The sequence below is a fragment of the Lepus europaeus genome, chromosome 4, assembly GCF_033115175.1.
Source record: "Lepus europaeus isolate LE1 chromosome 4, mLepTim1.pri, whole genome shotgun sequence".
NCBI classification, from domain to species: Eukaryota; Metazoa; Chordata; class Mammalia; order Lagomorpha; family Leporidae; genus Lepus; species Lepus europaeus.
In genome coordinates, this window is record NC_084830.1 from 104,983,161 (window position 1) to 105,002,588 (window position 19,428).

The following is a 19,428-nucleotide window of genomic DNA, read 5'->3' on the forward strand; positions in this document are numbered from 1 at the left end:
TTTGCCTTTCAAATAAATAAATGAGTGAGTAAATCTTAAAGAATAATAGGAGAGGGGCCAGCACTGTGGCACAGTGGGTTAACACCCTAGCCTGAAGAGCCAGCATCCCATATGGGCACTGGTTTGAGTTCCGGCTGCTCCACTTCCTATCCAGCTCTCTGCTATGGCCTGGGATAGGAGTAGAAGATGGCCCAAGTGCTTAGGCCCCGCACCCACATGGGAGACCCAGAAGAAGCTCCTGGCTCCTGGCTTCAGATTGGTGCAGCTCCTACCATTGCGGCCAATTGGGGAGTGAACCATAGGATGGAAGACCTCTCTCTCTCTCTCTCTCTCTCTCTCTCTCTCTCCCTCTCCCTCTCCCTCTCCCTCTCCCTCTCTCTGTCCCCCTCTCCTCTCTCTGTGTAACTCTGACTTTCAAGTAAATAAAAATAAATCTTTAAAAAAAGAATAATAGGGGAAGTTACTGGAACATGAACAGGATAATGATACAAATACCCACAGAACAATGAGGATTTTTATAAATTGAAATTCCTCAAACTTAGCACACTTGGCATTTTGGGCTGGGTAATCCTTTGTGGTGGGGGCCTGTCCCATGCATTGTAGATTGTTGGGCAGCATCTCTGGCCTCTACCCACTAGGTGCCAGTTGTAGCCCCCAGGTTGTGGCAGGCAAGAAGGTCTGCAAGTGTTCCCTGGGGTATAAATCACCATGGTAGAGAAACACCAATGTAGAACTAAAAAGTACAATAGCAGAAATGAAAAACACAATGGAGGGAGGAGAATAAGAAGGCTGTGGGATAGAAACTAGGAGAGAAAACATAAGAAATAGGGATTCATCCAGAAGGTTCTACAAGAGAAAACAAAGGAAAAGAGAAAAGGAACTATCAGGGAAGTATAAGCAACACATTCCTCATAAACAAAGAACACAAATTTCAAGGTTGAGTTCCCAGAAATGATGGGAATACACTAAGCAGTTTTCAGACTACCAGGTATGAGAAGACCCTGAAAAGTCAAGAGAAAAGCAGGATTCAGAATCAGAAGGCTGTGGGACAGCAATCCTGGGAGTGCTGTGTGGCAGATCTGTGGTGGCCGAAAGTTCTTTGACATTTCCCCCTCAAGAGGTGAAGCTCGATTCTCTCCTACTGAACCTGAGCCAGCCCTAGCGATCTGTTCGCCTGAGGGAATGCCAGGGAAGAAACATACTGGGACTTCAGCAGAAGCTTCACAGCTTACATGTGGGCCTCTTGGGACCCTTGCTTTTTGAACCCAGGGATGCCTTGTAAGAAGTCTAAATGGGGCCAGCATTGTGGCATAGTGGGTAAAGCCACCACCAGCAGCACCAGCATCCCACATGGATGCTGGTTAAATGCCACTTCCCATCCAGCTCCCTGCTAATGTTCCTGGGAAAGCAGTGAAAGATGGTCCAAGTGCTTGGGCCCTGCACTCATGTGGGAGACCCAGAAGAAGCTCTTGGCTCCTGGATTTGGCCTGGCCCAGCCCTGGTTGTTGTGGCCATCTGGGAACTGAACCAACAGATGGAAGATCTCTCTGTGTCTCTTCCACTGTCTGTCTCTTTCTGTAACTCTACATTTCAAATAAATAAAATAAATCTCAGAGAGAGAGAGAGAGAGAGAGAGAGAAGTCTATGTACCCTGAGCTCACCACGCTACAAGGAAACCCAAGCTAAGCACGTTATGAGTCTTGTGTGGTGAGAGAGAGCAAGCTGACAAGGCAGCCCCAGTTCTTCAGCCCCCAGCCTTTCACAAAGCCCAGGTGAGCCTCAAGACACCATGATAGGGGCTGGTGTTTTTGCACAGTGGGTTAATCCACCACCAGCAATGCCGGCATCCCATATGGACACCAGTTCAAGAACCAGCTGCTCCACTTCTGTTCCAGCTCCCTGCTAATGACCCAGGATGGCAATGGAAGATGGCCTAAATACTTTGACCCCTGCCACACAAGTGGAAGACCCAGAAGAAGCTCCTGGCTCCTGGCTCTTGACTTCAGACTGACCTGGCCTCAGCCAATACAACCATTTGTGGAGTGAACCAGCAGATGGAAGACCTCTCTTTTTCTGTTTCTCCCTCTCGCTTTCTGTAACCCTGCCTTTCAAATAAATAAAATAAATCTTTATTTTAAAAAAAGACACCAAGAATAGGGGCTGGTGTTGTGGCCAGGTTAAGCTGCTGTCTGTAACATTGGCATCCCATATGAACTGCTGCTCCACTTCCTGTCCAGCTCCCTGATAACATGACTGGGAAAGAAGTGGAAGATGGCCTGAGTACTTGGGCCCCTGCACCCATGTGGGAGATCTGAATGGGTTTCCAGGATCCTGGCTTCTACCTGGCCCAACCCTGGCCATTGTAGCCATCTGGGGAGCAAACCAGTATTTGGAAGATCTTTCTGCCTCTTCCTCTCTGACTCTGCCTTTCAAATAAATAAAAAAATATTTTAAAAGAAAGAAAGAAAAAAGGTACCATGAGCAGAGTTGAGCAAGTCCTGCTATGCCCTGTCCAAATTCCTGTCCTTTAGAATCATGCAATATAATGATACTTTTTTTTAGGGTATTTGGTTATCCAGTAGTAAATAACCAGAACGCCATGCCTGCAAAATACTGAAAACAAATTATTTCCAACCTAGATTTCTATACCCAGCAAAACTATCAATCACATTATGAGGGTAAAAGTAAAATATTCTTAGACATGCAAAACCAAAAATTTTACCTCTCATGCATCTTTCCTTGGGAAGCTACTAGAAAATAGGATATATTATATCAAAGGGGTAGAAACAGCTTAACACAAATGGAGAAAGGGGAACTGAGATAGCAATGGCTCCAATGGGAACCAGCAAGCTTCAGAGGGCTGACCCTAAAAATACAGAAACAGGAGGAGATGTACAATTTGGGACATGCTCAGTCGGACTTGCCCCAAATGGTGGAGTTAGAAATGTGCCAGGGGATTCCAATACAATCCCATCAAGGTTGCAAGTACCAATGCCATCTCTTTTTTTTTTTTTTTTGACAGGCAGAGTGGACAGTGAGAGAGAGAGACAGAGAGAGAAAGGTTTTCCTTTGCCGTTGGTTCACCCTCCAATGGCCGCCACAGCAGGCGCACTGCGGCTGGCGCACTGCGCTGATCCGAAGCCAGGAGCCAGGTGCTTCTCCTGGTATCCCATGGGGTGCAGGGCCCAAGAACTTGGGCCATCCTCCACTGCACTCCCGGGCCACAGCAGAGAGCTGGCCTGAAAGAGGGGCAACGGGGACAGAATCCAGCGCCCCGACCAGGACTAGAACCCGGTGTGCCGGCACCGCGAGGTGGAGGATTAGCCTGTTGAGAGCCATGGCGCCAGCCACAATGCCATCTCACTAGTCCAAGTGATCAACTTCAGTTCACAATTGATCATACTGATAGGTCTAAGAGTCAAAGGGATCACACAAACAAGACTAGTGTCTGCTAATACTAACTGATAGAATCAAAAAGGGAGAGAGCGATCCATCATGGGAAGTGGGATACACAGCAGACTCATAGAATGGCAGATGTCCTAAACAGCACTCTGGCCTCAGAATCAGCCCTTAAAGCATTCAGATCTGGCTGAAGAGCCCATGAGAGTATTTTAGGCATGGAAAGCCAAGACACTCTGGAAAAAAAAAAAAAACTAAATGAAAGATCTCTGTGAGTGAGATCCCAGCGGAAAGAATGGGGCCATCAAAGAAGGAGGTACCTTTCTCTGAAGGGAGGAGAGAACTTCCACTTTGACTATGACCCTGTCGGAATAAGATTGAAATCAGCAAACTCAAAAGGCTTCCATAGCCTTGGCAACTCATGACTAGAGCCTAGGGAGATTACTGACGCCATAAACAAGAGTGTCAATTTGTTAAGTCAACAACAGGAGTCACTGTGTACTTACTTCTCCTGTGGGATCTGTCCTTAATATGTTGTCCAATGTGAAGTAATGCTATAACTAGTACTGAAACAGTATTTTACACTTTGTGTTTCTGTGTGGGTGCAAACTGATGAAATCTTTACTTAATATATACTAAATCGATCTTCTGTATATAAAGATAATTGAAAATGAATCTTGATGTGAATGGAATGGGAGAGGGAGCGGGAGATGGGAGGGGTGCGAGTGGGAGGGAAATTATGGGGGGGGGGAAGCCATTGTAATCCATAAACTGTACTTTGGAAATTTATATTTATTAAATAAAAAAGATCTTAAAAAGCTCTTAAAAAGCTCTTATAAAAGAAACTTCATGCAGCATTGGGTTAACTTGCCCTTCTGCCCTGTGGGAAGATAGCATTCCTCAGCTTGGGAGGATGCAGCAAAAAGAGTTCCAATCTTAGGAGCTGGGGGTGGGGGCTACTCTTGATCATGACTCCCCAGCCCCCAGAACTATGAGAAAGTATATTGTTCTTTATAAATTACCCAGTCTTAGATATTTTGTTGTAGCATGAAAACAGACCAAGACACTCATAAAAAAAAATACAGAAACAGTTGATGGTCTGGGCATTGCAAGGAAGGCTAGAGTGTGGAAAATGAAGCAAACAAGACCAGTGAAGGTGGAGGAGGGAAAGCTGTGCTAGGAAGGGCTGGCTCAGCACTGGATGCTTTTATCACACTCATTGGACTATAACCTTACTGTGAGTATAAGGGCAAGTAGTTGGAGCATAAGAAGATAAAATCTCAATGTCTATCTTTAAGAAATCAGGAAAGCCAGCACTATGGGGTAGTGGGTTAAGCTGTCACTTGTAGAGCTGGCATCCCATATGGATGCTGGTTCGAGTCTTGGCTGCTCCACTTCTAATCCAGCTCTCTGCTATGGCCTGGGAAAGCAGCAGAAGATGGCTCAAGTCCTTGGGCCCCTGCACCCGCATGGGAGACTCGGAAGCAGCTCCTGGTTCCTGGCTTTGGAATGCCCAGCTCTGGCCATTGTGGTTATTTGAGAAGTGAACCAGCAGATGGAAGACTTCTCAGTCTCTCTCTGCCTCTGTAACTTTGCCTTTCAAATAAAGTAACTAATTTTTAAAAGAAAAAAGAAATCAATAGATAAGAGCAGATATTTGTGCAGTGGTTAAGACACAGCCTGGGTCACCTGTATCCCATGTCAGAGTGCCAGGGTATAAGTCCCAGCTCCTCCACTTCTGATCCAGCTTCCTACTAATGCACACTCTTGGAGTCAGCAGACGGTGGCTCAAGTACTTGAGTCCCTGCTACACACATAGGAGACACGGATGGAGCTCCAGTCTCCTGGTTTGGCCTGACCCAGCTATCATGGGTATTTGGGGAGTGAATCAGCAGGTGGAATATCTGTGTCTAATTTTCTGCCTTTCAAATAAAATGGAAATAGATTTTAAAATTTATTTTTTAAGAAGAAAAATCAGTGGCTGACATTTTTGTGCAGTGGGTTAAGCTGCTGCTTGTGATGCCAGCATCCCAATGGATGCTGGTTCAAGTCCCTGCCACTTTGCTTCCAATCCAGCTCTCTGCTAATGAGCCTGGGAAAGCAGTGGAAGATGGCCCAAGTGCTTGGGGCCCTGCACCCACGTGGGAGACCCAGAACAAGCTCCTGGCTCCTGGCTTCAGATTGTGCAGCTCCAGGCATTGTGCCCAATTGGGGAGTGAATCAGTGGGTGGAAGACCTCTGTGTGTGTGTGTGTGTAACTCTGAATTTCCAATAAATAAATATTTTTTAAAAAAGAAAGAAAGAGAGTGCGGACAGGAGTAATAGTGGGGGGGTTGGGGAGATTGGGAGGGGATGGACATTGGTGGGGACGGATGTGCACAGGGTCAGGGAATTGCAGAAGCCAGATCACGCCAGGCTCTGTAAGGCACAGAGAGCTTGATTTTTTAGTTTTTTTTTTAAATATGTATTTTTCTTTGAAAGGCAGAGTTATGGGGAGGGTGGAGAGACAGAAAAAGAGAGAAAGAGAGAGAGAGAGATCTTCCACCCACTGGTTCACCCCCCACATGGCCGTAATGGCCAGAGCTGGACCAGGTGGAAGTCAGGAGCCTGGAACTCCATCTGGGTCTCCCATGTAGCTGGCAGGGCCCAAGCACTTGGGCCATCTCCTGCTGCTTGTCCAGGTCACTAGCAGGGAGCTTCATTGGAACTGGAGCAGCCAGGACTTGAACTGGCACCCATATGGGATGCTGGCACTGCAGGCAGCGGCTTGACCCACTGTGCTGCAACACCGGCCCCAAGGACGGTTGATTTACCCTAAGAAAACCAGAAGGTCATCCCAGTGTCTTAAACAGGGAGAGGTAATGCACTCGTTTACGTTCCAGAAAGATCCTTCTGGCCTCTTGTCTCCAAGCACCGAAACGAAGGGTGGCAGCAGGGCTGAGGGAACAGGCTTGGAATTCACATTTCGTCCTCGCGGCAGACGAAGACACCAAGACACCGGGGCTCAGAGGCACCTGTGAGGACCTCACAGCCTGATGTTCCAGTCACTCCCCGCTCTGCAAGTGAAGGCCTGGGCCTCCCCCGACCCTGCGTCAGTGCCAACCTCACCTTTCTCCAGGGTGCCCATAAGAAACACCAGTCCAGCGTGGGCCCCAGACCTGCCAAACATCTGTCCCCTTTGGCCATGCCAGCCAGCTAAGCTGCCCTCTTCCTGCAGGAGGAAGCTCATCATCAATGGGCCATTGGAAGGGACTGAGATATGGAGCGCAGGGAAAGATGGAGAAAGAGGTGGAACGTTCGGCAGCTGTGAAACACCGCCCGGCAAACAAGCAGCTCTGAGCGGCAACGCCTCCTCGGGCCAGACACTGCACTGCTCGCTGCAACTATTCAACCTTCAAAGGCCCTTCAATGAGGTCGATACTTTTATGCCCACTTTGCAGATGGAGAAGCTGAGGTTTAGAGAGACAAAGCCCTGATGAGCAACTCAGTGCCCTTCTCTGAGCCTGTTGCCTCCTCCCTTAGACAGGAGTGTCATCTTCGGGAAGTGGCAAGGGTGGGGGGTAGGGGGGCAGCGACGGTGACAATGACAATGATGCAGGCAGCACCCTGGGAAGGCACGTGGGGAGCGGTCACCTTCCTCTTCTGCTCCCCTACAGTTACCATGGAAACCACGCCCCTCCTCCTCTGACCTCGTGGCCTCAGGCTCTGGGATTCAGAGAAGAGATGAGATGGCAGTGACAGTGAAGGACAGCGAGGTGATGGCGGTGGGGGCGGAGCTGGGCGCTGGCGACAGTGTAGACTCCTGGCACCCACTGTGCAGGAAAGCCCAGGGCTGTCTACACCCAGCCTGCCTGTGGGGCGGTCATGCTGGAGCCAGAGTCTTTGTCTCTTTCCTGCTCTCAGAAGCGAAGACACAGCCGCGGGAACATGAGTCACCAGGTGTGCAGCCAACAGGCACATGTCATTGTGACAAAGGTCACCTCCCAAGACCGGGGTGTCTGCCCATGGGACCGACCCCTCCACGCGGGCCCTGGGGGACAGGGCCAATGTCCTCAGCACACTAGGACAGATGCTGTGAAGGGGCGTGGCCCGGTCAGTCCTGGGGCTGAATCCAAAGCCACCTAGTCTGGGCTCCCTCTCTTTTCTAGGCTTCCGGTTTCTTCTTCCTGCATGGTCAGATTCTCCCCAAGGCCATGCAGAGCCTCTGGAAGGCTGATTTTGAGGGACAGTGGCCTGAACAAGGGGACCTGCACCCTGCAGGAGCCCTGAGCCACCCCAGGCAACCGCCCCCTACTACGATGGCGACAGCCCGGTGCCTCTGCGGATGGCACATGCCCAGTCCTTCCCCTGGGAGCTCCACATGGCGACCCCGAGTCTCAGGGAACCTCAGGCTCCTGCCCAGCACCCCACACCAGGGGTGGAGTCAGGAGGCCACTGCTCTGACTCCTCTTCCAATGTTCCCGTTTACCACACCCCTGCTTTGCCTTATTGCTACAAGGCTGGGGTTGACCCTGGATGGCCGGTGTTCTTGTCTCGTGTTTGTCATGAAGACTTCATACGGACACACTCATCTGATTACAGTGAGGCCAAAGTGCTGGCCTATGCAGCGTCATGCTCTCGACACAATCACTTGAAAGGAATGCACAAGAGAGACAGGCACAGAGCAGTCCCTCCAAAGCTCCAACCTCCCCTGGGGCTCCCGCTGGGTGCGGTATGCAAAGTCCCCACAGCTCCTGCATCCCATTGTCCACACGCACTGTTCTCCTCCTGGCCCTGTGGGTGGTCCACAGGAACAGAGCTCCCCACTGGCCAGAACACCAGCCCCTGCCTGGGGGCAAATCCTCTCCATGACTGAGGGCCCAGGTCAGGTGTGGCCCTGCCTCAGGCGCTGCATCTCAGCAAGGAGCCATTGCCAAGTGTAGACACAAAGAAAGCGAATGGAGCTGCCCATGGCCGGGGTCTGGGGGGATTTGACCGTGCCCCCCCGCCAGTCCTTTCCCTGGGCACCCTTATCTCCCAGCAAGGGGCTGAGGTGAGCCACGAATGTCCGCAGGGTGCCTTTTTGTCTGTTGGCCCATCTGAAGAAATAGGGCCCAGGAACATTCTAGAAGCAGCAGCCTGCTTGCCCCCGAGCCTCTCCCAGCACTCCTGTTTGTTCCCTGCTCTTAAAAAGCACCCGCGGAAGGGGCAGAAAGGGTGCAGGGGAGGATTAGGATGGCAGTGGACACACAGCCCCTGCAATGGCAGACCCCAGCATCTCCTCGGGTGCTGCCTTGCTCCACCTCACTGGGAGTAGCTGGGCCTCGGGCTGTCTAGGACTTGGAGCCGGGGGTGTAAGGTCTCTGGGCCTGCCAGGGGCTCCAGGACAACCGGAGGGTGGGGTGTGCCCACCTTATCTGAGGGACAGCGCTACAAGGCCCCAGCCCCGGCCACAGGCACCTGCACTCACAACGCTTTCCTTTCCACCTGCTTCCTTCTCAGGGAACCAAGGCTCAGTGGACACCCAGAGAGAGGGGCCGAGGGTTGGACTTGGGCTGGCTCCAGATCCAGGAGTCCCTGGGCCAGCTGGGTCTGGGCTCCACTTGGATTCTACAGGGACAAACACCAGCCCAGCCACAGTGGCTCGGTGTGAGGGTGGGAGCCCCAGACGCACCGGCTCCCAGCTGCGGAGAGCCCTCCGCCCCAAAGCTGCTTCTTCCAGCAGATAGCATTGGAGCTAAATGGTCCTGGGGCGGAGTCCAGCCTGCCACTCACCTCGTACAACCCTAGAGGAGCCCCTTCCCCTCTCTGGGCCTCAGTTTCCCCACTGGGAAGCAGGGCGAGGGTGAGTTCCTAGCCTGTGTCCATCAGTGGGGTCTCCAGACTCAGCGGCACCTGCTTTGTGCCTGGTGCCTCGGCCCCGTGGGTCCCTGCTTGGGGACCAAGTCTGGCCCCGGGCTCTCGGCTGAGGCTCCACATGTGTGTGCGTCATGTCAGGGCCTGGAGCGAGCCAGGCTTGGGGGCCAGTCCCCACCTGACACCTGTCTATGTGGCTGAGGCAGCTCCAGACCCCATCAGTGAGCCTGTGGGGTGCCCAGGCTCTTCCCGCCACTGTGAGCATCCCCGTTCTACTGAGGAGGAGACTGGCCTCCACGCCGGGGTACAGCGAGGGCCTGAACCAAGCAGTCAGAGCCACAGCCCAGCTCTCTCCCCAAATGAGGCCCGGGGCGCGGTCACCCCATCCGCACTCCCTCTGGCTGCCCAGGAAAGGGGAAGTTCTCCGCCCCGGGGGGGCCCCTGCCTCCCACGGACCCTGTGAAGATTCCTCACTGGGTCCCCTGCGAGGCAGAGTCTTATCACCCACACAGCACAGACAGGCCAGGGTGGGCTGTGCAGCCAGCCGGGCCTCAACCTCCGCCTGTCCAGCACAGTGCCAGGGTTCACTGCCTGCACCCAGCCCTCCCCGAAGACCCTCAGGCTTGACCTGATCCTGATCACCCCACCCTGCCCCTGGGGTGTCCCTACCTGTGCCCCGGAAGGGGCCGCAGAGGCGGCAGACGGGCACCTGCGGGCCCAGGTGTGTCCTGTTTAGGACCGGCAGCATGCAGCTGGCAGACTTTAGCACCATCTCCACCTTCCCTTGAGCAATCATTAACCCTGCACCCGGGGCTGGGCTGGCACCGGCCAGCTCAGAGGGCCTGGGAGCCCCGGGGGGGGGGGGCGGGGAGGAGGGGTGACATCACAGCCCTTGGTCCCCTCCCCGCTGCCAGAGTCCTGGTGGGGAGGGGCGGATCAGCGGGATGGTGGGACAGCTGCACACGGGGCGGGGCGACTCCTGCTCTCTGGTCACTTCACTGAGACTCTCAAAGGGGATGACCCTTCTCCACCGGCTTCACCCCCCAACCCCAACAGGCTGAGTGGCCTCCCAGCAGGGACCAAGCCCACCCAAGCTGCCACCAGGGAAAGGGGGCCCAAGGGCATGAGCAGTAGTCTCCCTGGGGAAGTCACCACCCACGCATCTCTGAACCGTGACTGCGGGGCCTACTGGGAGCCTGTGAGGACCAACCGGCAGCCCCTTGGCGAGCCCAGATCTGCCCAGAGGGCCCGAGATGCACAACGACGAGAACTGGCATCTCACGATCCCAGGATGTCCTGGCAAAAGGTTGTCCTCGTGCCTCCTGGAGAAGTCGAAACCTGCATTTATTGAGCACCTACTGAATGCCTTGTGTCATGCTCTCGGTGACGCTTGGCATCACCCAGGAGAATGAGACCGTTATCTTCATGCCCATTCTACAGAGACGGAACCTCCTGAGGCTCACAGAGGGGAAGTTGCGGTGCCCATGTCCCCCAGAGAGCAAGTCGCACTGTCCCCACAAAGCTCCACCCAGATGTGCGGGCAGGGGTACAGCGAGAGGTGAGAGAGGCCAGAGACCCAACTGTTAAGCCTCTTGGGGTCCCTACTCGGCCCTGTAGACAATAGCAGACCTCCCCGTTTGTAACCGGAAGAAAATGACATTGCCAACTTGACGGCGTCTGGGCGAGCACAGAATCGGACACTCAAGGTGGCATCCTAGGCATGGGGCCTGGGGCACAGCACGGACTCTGGCTCCCACTCCGCTGAGCTCCCCAGCACTGCGCCCACAGCCTTGTGAAGACACACGCCCACTGGCAGGCTGGGGGGAATGGGTGTACATCAAGTGATGACTACAATGAGGCATTACAAAATATATGTGTGTATTCATGGACTTGAGCAGCCGAGCGACAGAGAGAGGAATAAAGAGGGACCTTCCATCTGCTGGTCACACCCCAGATGGCCCCCGCAGGTCAGGCTCCAGGCTGAGGCAGGAGCCAGAAGCTCCACCCAGGTCTCCCATGTGGGTGTCGGAGATTCAGGTACTTGGCCATCATCTGCTGCCTCCCTCCCGGGCGTGCTAGCACAGCGGGAAGAGAAGTGGAGGTGGGTCTCTATCCTGGGCATAGGAGTGGTATGGGTGGCCCAGGCAGTGGCTTAACCTGCTGTGTGCCACGACACCTGCCCCCAAACTTAAAGCAGATTATCCTAAATGCTACAAGCTTAAAAAGTTGAAGAAACCTGGGCGCAGGGAAAACCAGTGAGAAAAACAGGGAGAACCTCAGCCTGAATGCAGTCCACAGAATATTCACCTTGAAGTTCCAGGTAAAAGAGGTGGGCCAGGAATCGGGTTCTGAGCTTCCCAGCGGGTGAGGCAAAGAGGGAAACAGGATGCCGGCTAGGACACCCACACCCCACACCCCACACCCCACACTAAGTGCCTGGGTTTGATGCCTGGCTGTGGCTCTTGACTCTGGCTTCCTGCTAATGTGAACCCAGTGATGGCAAGGTCATTGGGTTCCTGTCACCCACACGGGAGGCCTGGATGAGTTCCTAGCTCCTGACCTTGCCCCGTAGCCATTGTGGGCAACTGTAGGAGTGAACCAGCCGATGAGAGCTCTTTCTCTGTGTCTCTCCCCACCCTCTCTATTGCAAATAAATTATAATTTTTGATACAAACAAGGGGGAGATGGGCCAGAGTTTTGGATAAAGCTGCCACCTGTGACAGCAGCTTCCCATATTAACACAGGTTTGTGTTCTGGCTGCTCCATTTCCCATCCAGCTCCTTGCTAATGCACCTGGGAGAAGCAGCAGAAGATGGCCTACATGTCTGGGGCCCTGCCACCCGATGTGGGCCACCTGGATGAAGCTCCTGGCTCCTGGCTTCAGCCCTGGCCCAACCCAAGCTGTTGTGGCCATCTGGGGAGTGAACCAGCAGATAGATCTCTCATTGTCTCTCTCTCTCTGTAACTCTTTCAAATAAAGAAATCTTAAAAAAAAAAAAAAAGTGGGTGGGTAACAGGATCAGTTAAGCCTGGCATCCATCTACACACAGCCGGGATCTGGGAGCCCAGGTGTAGTTCTGTTTTGAGAGGCGTTTCTGAGCACAGATGATGTGACAGCCACACGCGGTGACTAAGGGATGAGATGAGACTCGGGTCCGACCGCCGGGTTCCATCTCCGCAGGGCAAGTTACATGGCCGCCCTGAGCCTCAGACGGCTTATCCACAAATCACGGATAAGGACACTGCCCTGGAAGTAGATGGTAAGCGTGGAAAGAAGTCCAGGTGCCAGGGCCCCGGGCACAGCACCGGCGCAGAGTAAGGCCTCGGGGAATGCTGATTTGGGTGTGTCGCAGCGGTGGCTGTAAAAATCACCACCTGAGACCTACGCTGTCAATGGGTAGCAGTTCTCGCCCTGACGTAAGGGCCACGTGATTCCTTCCTGGAAACTGCCACCGATTTTTGCTGGTGCCTTACCTAGTGGGAGACAGCCAGGTACCCCACCGGTCCCTGGCCTCCAGGCTCCAGGCTCCAGCTCTGCCTCAAACACCCTGGTCTTTCTGCCCAGCCCTAGAGCCAAGCCTCTGCCCTCCCTCCTGGCTCTCACGCCAGGGCCAGAGCACCAGCTGTCCGATGATGCTTACTGGCCGGCAAAGGTGTAGACCTTTGGCCATCTGGGCAAGCCGGAAGTGGGCAGATGGTGCCCTACCTATCTCAAGGGGCATCTGTCCACCTGCCACAAGGCATCCCGGGAAGCTCACTGGGCTCTAGGTCGGATCATGACAACCCAGGTCTGAGGAACAGGTCCAGGTCCAGGGTCAGCTTCAGGGCGAGGCAGGCAGCTGGGCAGAAGGGAGGGCTCAGAGGCCGGGACATGGACCCAGAAGACCTAGGTCCTAGTCCCCTCACGACCACTCACCAGCTGGGGGCCTTGAGCAAGGCACCTCACCTCCTGAGCCTCCAGGTCCTCCTCTGTACAATGGGCTTAGGGCAGTCTCCCGTGCCCGGGCTTGTGCTACGGGTTCACCACGCGTGCGTGCAGGGGCTCAGCGCAGGGCGAGTCACTGGGTGTCGTGCAGGTGAGGCCACAGTTGATCACACAGGCTTTCTCCCTGGTGACTGGCCTGGGGCTGAGGGCGCCCCTGCCCCATGCAGTGCCTGGGCTCCAGCTCCCTGCAGAAGCAGACCCTGGGGGCAGCAGTGAGGCTCAAGTGACCGAGCCCCTGGCTTTGGCATTTGGGAAATCAGCCAGTGAGAGCTCTGTTCTTCCTTGCTCTCTCAAATTAAACAAACAAACAAACAAACAAACAACCACCACAACCCTAGGGATGGATATATGTAAACTTCTCAGGGCAGGCATTGTGGCACAGTGGGCTAAGCCACCATCTCCATAGCTCGTATCCCCTGTCAGCACCAGTTCAAGTCCCGGCTGATCCAGCTCCCTGTTCATGTGCCTGGGAAAGCGGCAGAGGATGGCCCAAGTGCTTGAGCTCCCACTACCCACGTGGGAGACGCAGCTGGAGTTCCACGCTTCTGGCTACACTGCAGCCATCTGGGGAGTGAACCAGCGGATGGAAGATCTATGTCTCTCCCTTTTTCTAACTTTTCCTTTCAAATACGATAAGTAAAGTGTAAGAAAAAGAAAAACAGGGGTCCGTGTTGTGGTCTAGCAGGTTAAGCCCCTGCCTGCAGTGCTGGCATCCCATATGGGCGCTGGTTCGAGTCCTGGCTGCCCCACTTCCGGTCCGGCTCTCCGCTATGGCCTGGGAAAGCAGCAGAAGATGGCCCAAGTCCTTGGGCCCCTGAAACCCACGTGGGAGACCTGGAAGAAGCTCCTGGCTCCTGGCTTCAGCCTGGCTGAGCTCTGGTCATTGCCGATCTGTTTCTCCTCTCTGTGTAACTCTGCCTTCCCAGTAAATACACGCACCTTTTAAGAAAGAAAACCTTCTCAAAGCCCCTGTGCTGTTCTGTTTTACAGTTAAGGGACAACAGCCTCTCGGTCACCGGCTCCCTCCCGCGCCCCCCAGCCCCTATCCGGGGCGACACTGCTCTGACAGCGCCCCCTCCTGGTGGCTGCGTCCACCGACAAGCGCAGTCAGCCCCCGGGGCTGAGAGGACAGGCGCCTCCCCGGGGCAGCCCCTGCAGGCGCGCGGGCTGGGCTCGGCTCCAGCGACCCACACACGGCGGTGCGGAAGGCCGATCCGCTCTCGGCGTCTGGGCCACCGCCTCGTCTCGCTCCTGGAGTCTCGCACCTTCCTCCCGAAGGCAGCCGAAACACAGGCTCAGAGAACGGCCCAAAGCGGGGAGCCAGGAGCTGCAGACCCCAGAGCCTGTCCTTTGCCTTCCTGCCCGGCCCCATTCCCAGGCTGGGGGAAGGACTAAGCTCTCCGGCAGGCGAACATTCTCTGAACGGCCACGGACTCGTACAATTGTCCCTGAGTCGACTACTCGGCCAAGGTCACCGAAGCCAGAAGCGAGCAGCTGGGATGCCCCGAAGCGCTGGGCACTCTGCCCTTGCGCGCCCTTAGCCGCCCGACGCAGAGTGGGCGTGGTCGAAAGACACCGCACCCGCTCGCGGATCCATTGGCGCGGGGGCGGCTGCTGCGCTGGAGACGCGCAGCCGGCTTGGGCCCCCGCGCGCGCGTGCTGTTGGTAAAGTCCGCGGACAGTTCCACTGCGCCAGCCCGGGGGGGGGGGGTCGCGGCAGGCGGCGCCCGGGCCGCAGCTGCCCCGGGAGCCCGGGCTGCAGCGGCAGCGACGCACCTGCCGCCGGGTCGCGGAGGGTAGAGTCCCGCCGCAGCCCCAGGTAACGCCGGGCCTCGACTCTGCGCCGAGCGCCCCAGGCGCGAGGTCAGCGAGCACACAGCGACAGGGGGCGGTCGCGGGCTGGCAGAGTAGCGCAGGGGCTTCCAGCGAGGCCTCTGAGCGCGCCCGCCCTGCCGGACCTCTCTTGCCCCCGGTCCGGGAGCCGGACCTGCGCCGATCCAAGTAGTTCCTGCCTTCGGGGGAGCCCCTCCGGAACCACAAGTCCCAGAGTGCTCCGCGCCCCGACTGCAGCAGAGACCCTCTGTGCCCGCCGGGGTCCGGGAAATGACCCCTGCAACCCCGAAGCTGTCGGTACTGCATTCAGGCCGTCTGAATGGCCAGGGGTCTAGAGAGGGTCCGTGAGTTGTCCAAGGTCACACAACACCGTTGTCTGAGGCCCCTAGGTCGGAGTCCAGCTGGTGGCGTCGGCGAAGGGAGAAGACCCTTAAGGCGGAGGGGAAATGGGGCATTTATTTGGGGACTCATCTCCCTGCATCCGCTTGGCCTTGCCCTCCTGCGGGCCCCAGTGTTCATCTGCGAACACTGTGGGCACAGTGCCTGCTCCCTGTGTACACCATGGGCTCCAGTGGTGGGGGCTGCGCGGAGGTGGGGGTTTGAGTGGGAAAGGGGCGTCCCACCACCTAGGCGAGCAAGGCTCCCACACGCAGGTGCGGACCTAGACGCACAGGTGCACGCAGAGAGCGCTCCTCCCCGCCTGCCCCTGCACCTGCACACTTCCTCAAGGTCACAGAGCAGGCTGCCTTCCGCGGCTCTGTAGCCATCCCTGTAGTCCTGTTCCCCTGCAGCCTGCGGGGAAGGACGAGCCGTGCGCTTGCAAAGTGCTCCTCTGTCACTCGTGTTCCTGTTGTCGGAGATTTTACAGATGAGAGACAGAGGCGGACAGAAGCCACCTAACTTACCCGAGGTCTCAGAGCTGACCCCCAGGCCTGCAAGACCTCGGCAGGTGCCTGCCTCCCATCTCCCTCGTGCACTAAGGCATTCAAGTTCCCCTCCCCGCCCCGTGGGAGCTAGAGCGTGGGGCTTGGGTGTGTGCAAGTCCGGCCGCCCTGGTGTGTGAACACGGTATCAGCCTGGGGCCCCTGGGCTACTTCAGTCTCCATCCTGGGCCCTGTCTCTTTGGAGGAGGGTTTGAGGGACCATGCAAGAAAGGGCTGGTGCCTGCAGACCCGGACAGAGGGAAGGAGGCAGCCAGCTGGGCTCTCGAGCAGGCAGGAACTGGGGCTGGGCAGGGCCCCAGCAGGAAGCCGGGACCACACCCTCCTCTTCCTGTCTCAGCCTGTCCAAGTCCCTCCCATCTGCAGAGGCGGCAGGCGGGAGGAAGCTGGAATGTAGGATCCAGTGTGTTTTGAACTTGCAAGGACAGGATCTCACTCTCGCTCGTGCGCTCTTTGTGACCTAAGCTACCTCCCTGCGTCTCCTCTTGGGAAAGGACTAAAGAATGGGGTCCCAGGTTTGCCCCTCCGTGTGACACTAGGGGGATGGGATCACTTCTGGTCTCAGTTTCTTCACCTGGGAAGTGGGGCGGACACTGGCCTGGAGCTCATAGGTCCTCGTTAGAAGACCCTCTCAGGATGCGACTGCCTGGACCCTTAAATGCTTGTCTCTACGGAGGCTCGCAGCAGAGCCTGGGACACAGGTGGGCTACCCCACCAAGCCCACCAGGCCACACTTCTGCGGTGCCTGGTGAGGGAAGCAACTTCCTAACTTCCGTAGGAGCCAGGGGTGTGATGCAAATGAGCCCCACGGTAGGTGTGCAGGCCACTTCCCCACGCTGGGGTTCCAAAGCGAAGGATTTCACAGAGATGGCCAAGTTTCTGGGAAATCTGGTAAAGTTGTGCCCTCTCCCCAATGCCTTCTCTACTCGCTTCAAGGAGTATTTGCAGGTGTCTAGGAACACTGCGCACCTGGCCTGGAGCCCTGGGGAGGACCCCCCACCCCACAGACAGTGGGGAGCGAGGCTTCCTGGGCCAGGCCCAGGGTGGAGGAAGTAAGTAAATGAGGGTCATGCAGGAAGGGGAGGCTGGCATGGCTGGGATTTCCCGGCCCTGTAGGGTCAGGGGCAAACCCAGAGCCCGCCCCTCGGCATCCACCCAAGAGCCAGGCCCTGTTAAGAGCAGGCAGAAGCCGACACATGGAGATGGCTTCTGATCTGCTGTCCCAAGCCCACAGCTCCGGGAGCCCCGGAGGGAGGGGCTGACTTTGATCTAGTCCCACAGCTTGAGCAGAAGTTGGCCAGAGGTGAGTAGGGAGTGTTGAGGACACGTTAGGCAGAGAGAATGGCCTCCAAGCTGGGTGGCTACAGGGGGAGGGTTGAGGTGTTCTTGCTCTGTGGCCTCCAGCACTGGCTTCAACCACCCTTCTCAGGCCCCAGCCAGCCTCAAATCCCTGTGTGTTAAATGAGGCTGAGCTTAACTCTTTGAGCAGTGCCTTCTGGGAAGGCCAGACACCGGGTCACTCAATGCTGACTCGCCTCGGGCGGGAGGGGATTGTTGAGTGAGACACTCCGATTGTGACAGGGCTGTGGGCACTTTAAATGGCAGGAGCCAAAGGCTGGGGTGCACCTGGCCCTGTGTTTAGAGGTGGAGGAGTTTCCTACAAGCTGGAGACATCACAAGCAGCTTTCTGTAAGAGGTGAGAGGCAGGAGAGCCCCGGGAGGGTGGAAAAGGAGAGGACTGGGAGGGAGGAGGAGGTGGCCAGCACAGCCTGGGCCAAGCGCAGGAAGGGGGCAGGTGGCAGAGGCCCTGGGGAGGACCCCGTGGCTGGGAAGGTAGGGAGCCCCAGACTGTGGCCAGGGACAGCTTGGTAAGTGGGGTCCCCGAGGCGAGGCTGGGCTTGGTACCTGGCTGTGTGTGGAGCCACACTAGGCCCCCTCCCCAAGAGGCAGGCAGGGGTGGGCTTAACAGATGCAGTGTGGGGAGGGTTTTCTAAATATTCTCAGGTGATGGGGGAAAGATACAGGAGTACTTCAAAGCATCCATGGAAATGTCACATTAGAAGATAACATTTATTTTGATAGAAGAAGTTTATGAAATCCACTTGTAGTTTTTCTCATCCTATGCATTTTCTGTGAACTTTTTGGAGACCCCTCATTAAAGGTTGGAAGAGATGGGGTTGGGGGGGAGAGTTGACGGTAAGGAGCCAGGTAAAGAAGATGTTGCCTTGAAAACCTCCCTCATGCTCCTGTGCATGATCAGTGGTGGATGGAGCGGCCCTGCGTCATGAACTTGACCTTGCCCAGAGGTCCGCAGGTGTCTCCCTAATTACCTCTCCACTCATGCTGCTGGCTGTGATAGTCGCTGGTGGGGCACTGTGATAGCAGGGCTGCCCGGCAGACTTTCCTTTGGATACTTTTCCTGAAGTGGGATTTCTGACCCTTAGGGAACAGAAGCCTTATGGCATAAAACACTTAAAAGTCGTTTTCTTCACAGTTTTTGGCAAGTTACACTGTAAAGCGTTAGTTCTTAAGGCAGTGTAAGCGATCACATATATACATGTTCTTTCTGCCCCAAGGACGACTGTTCAGCAGTGTCCAGGATGTAGTGTGAGGCTGCCCTATGTATCCCATTTTTAGAAGCTGATACCTGGTGTCAGTTTTTCTTTTCATTTTATTTCAAAGGCACACAGATCTTGCATCTCCCCAACTGCCCGCAACAGCCAGGGCTGGGCACGAGCTCAACCTGAGTCTCTCACGTGAGTGGTGGGGAGCCAGGTCCTTGACTCTCAGGGTGCAAGTGAGCAGGAGGCTTTGCTGGACACCGCAGAGCCGCGACTCCCACCAGGCATTCTGATCCGGGGTGGGGACTGTCCCAAGCAGGGGCTTCCCCGCTGCGCCAGATTCCTGCCCCTTCCGGGACTAAGAAATGCACCCGGACCCAGCACTGCCCCACAGCCTTAACCGAAGCTAACATTTTGCTCTGTCACCTCGCGTGCAGGCAGCCCGTGGCCGTGCAGCGCCAGCTGGCTTCCAGGTGTTAATGACACGGATGCACGCCCCATTCTTTTTCAGGCTTCCCCACCCCCCAGCTCTTGACTATTTGAGGCTTTACCGATTTTTGCTTCTAAGCCCTGCGGAGCTAATACCCCCACTCTGTGTGTTTCTCCCCGGGAAAGGAAGAAGACTTGGGTTCACATTCCTGCGCCACCGCACTTCCCAACTGTGTGACCTCCCTCCCTCCGCCTGTAAAAGGGCTGTGGTACTCCCTCCGCCCGGTAACTGCAGAGAGGCGTAGAAAACTAAACTATAGGAGCCGCACTGGGCACAGCTCCCCGCAGGGACCCCGACGCGAGCAGCCAGAGCGGTTTAGCCTGAAACTACATTCTGCTCCCCGCCCCTTTCCCTGGCCACGCTGGGGGCGGGGCCGTTAGCGGC

At 55.9% G+C, this 19,428-nt stretch overlaps 1 protein-coding gene across 1 annotated transcript in view; it reads right to left on the minus strand.

The window, feature by feature from the left end:
- The window catches only part of CDHR2 (cadherin related family member 2), a 41,585-nt gene extending 31,625 nt beyond the window's left edge, over positions 1–9,960 (minus strand). The window contains exon 1 of the mRNA XM_062189907.1: positions 9,904–9,960. The gene's annotated coding sequence lies outside the window, so the exon portion shown is untranslated. The remainder of the gene's footprint in view (positions 1–9,903) is intronic.
- Between the last annotated feature and the right edge of the window lie 9,468 nt (positions 9,961–19,428).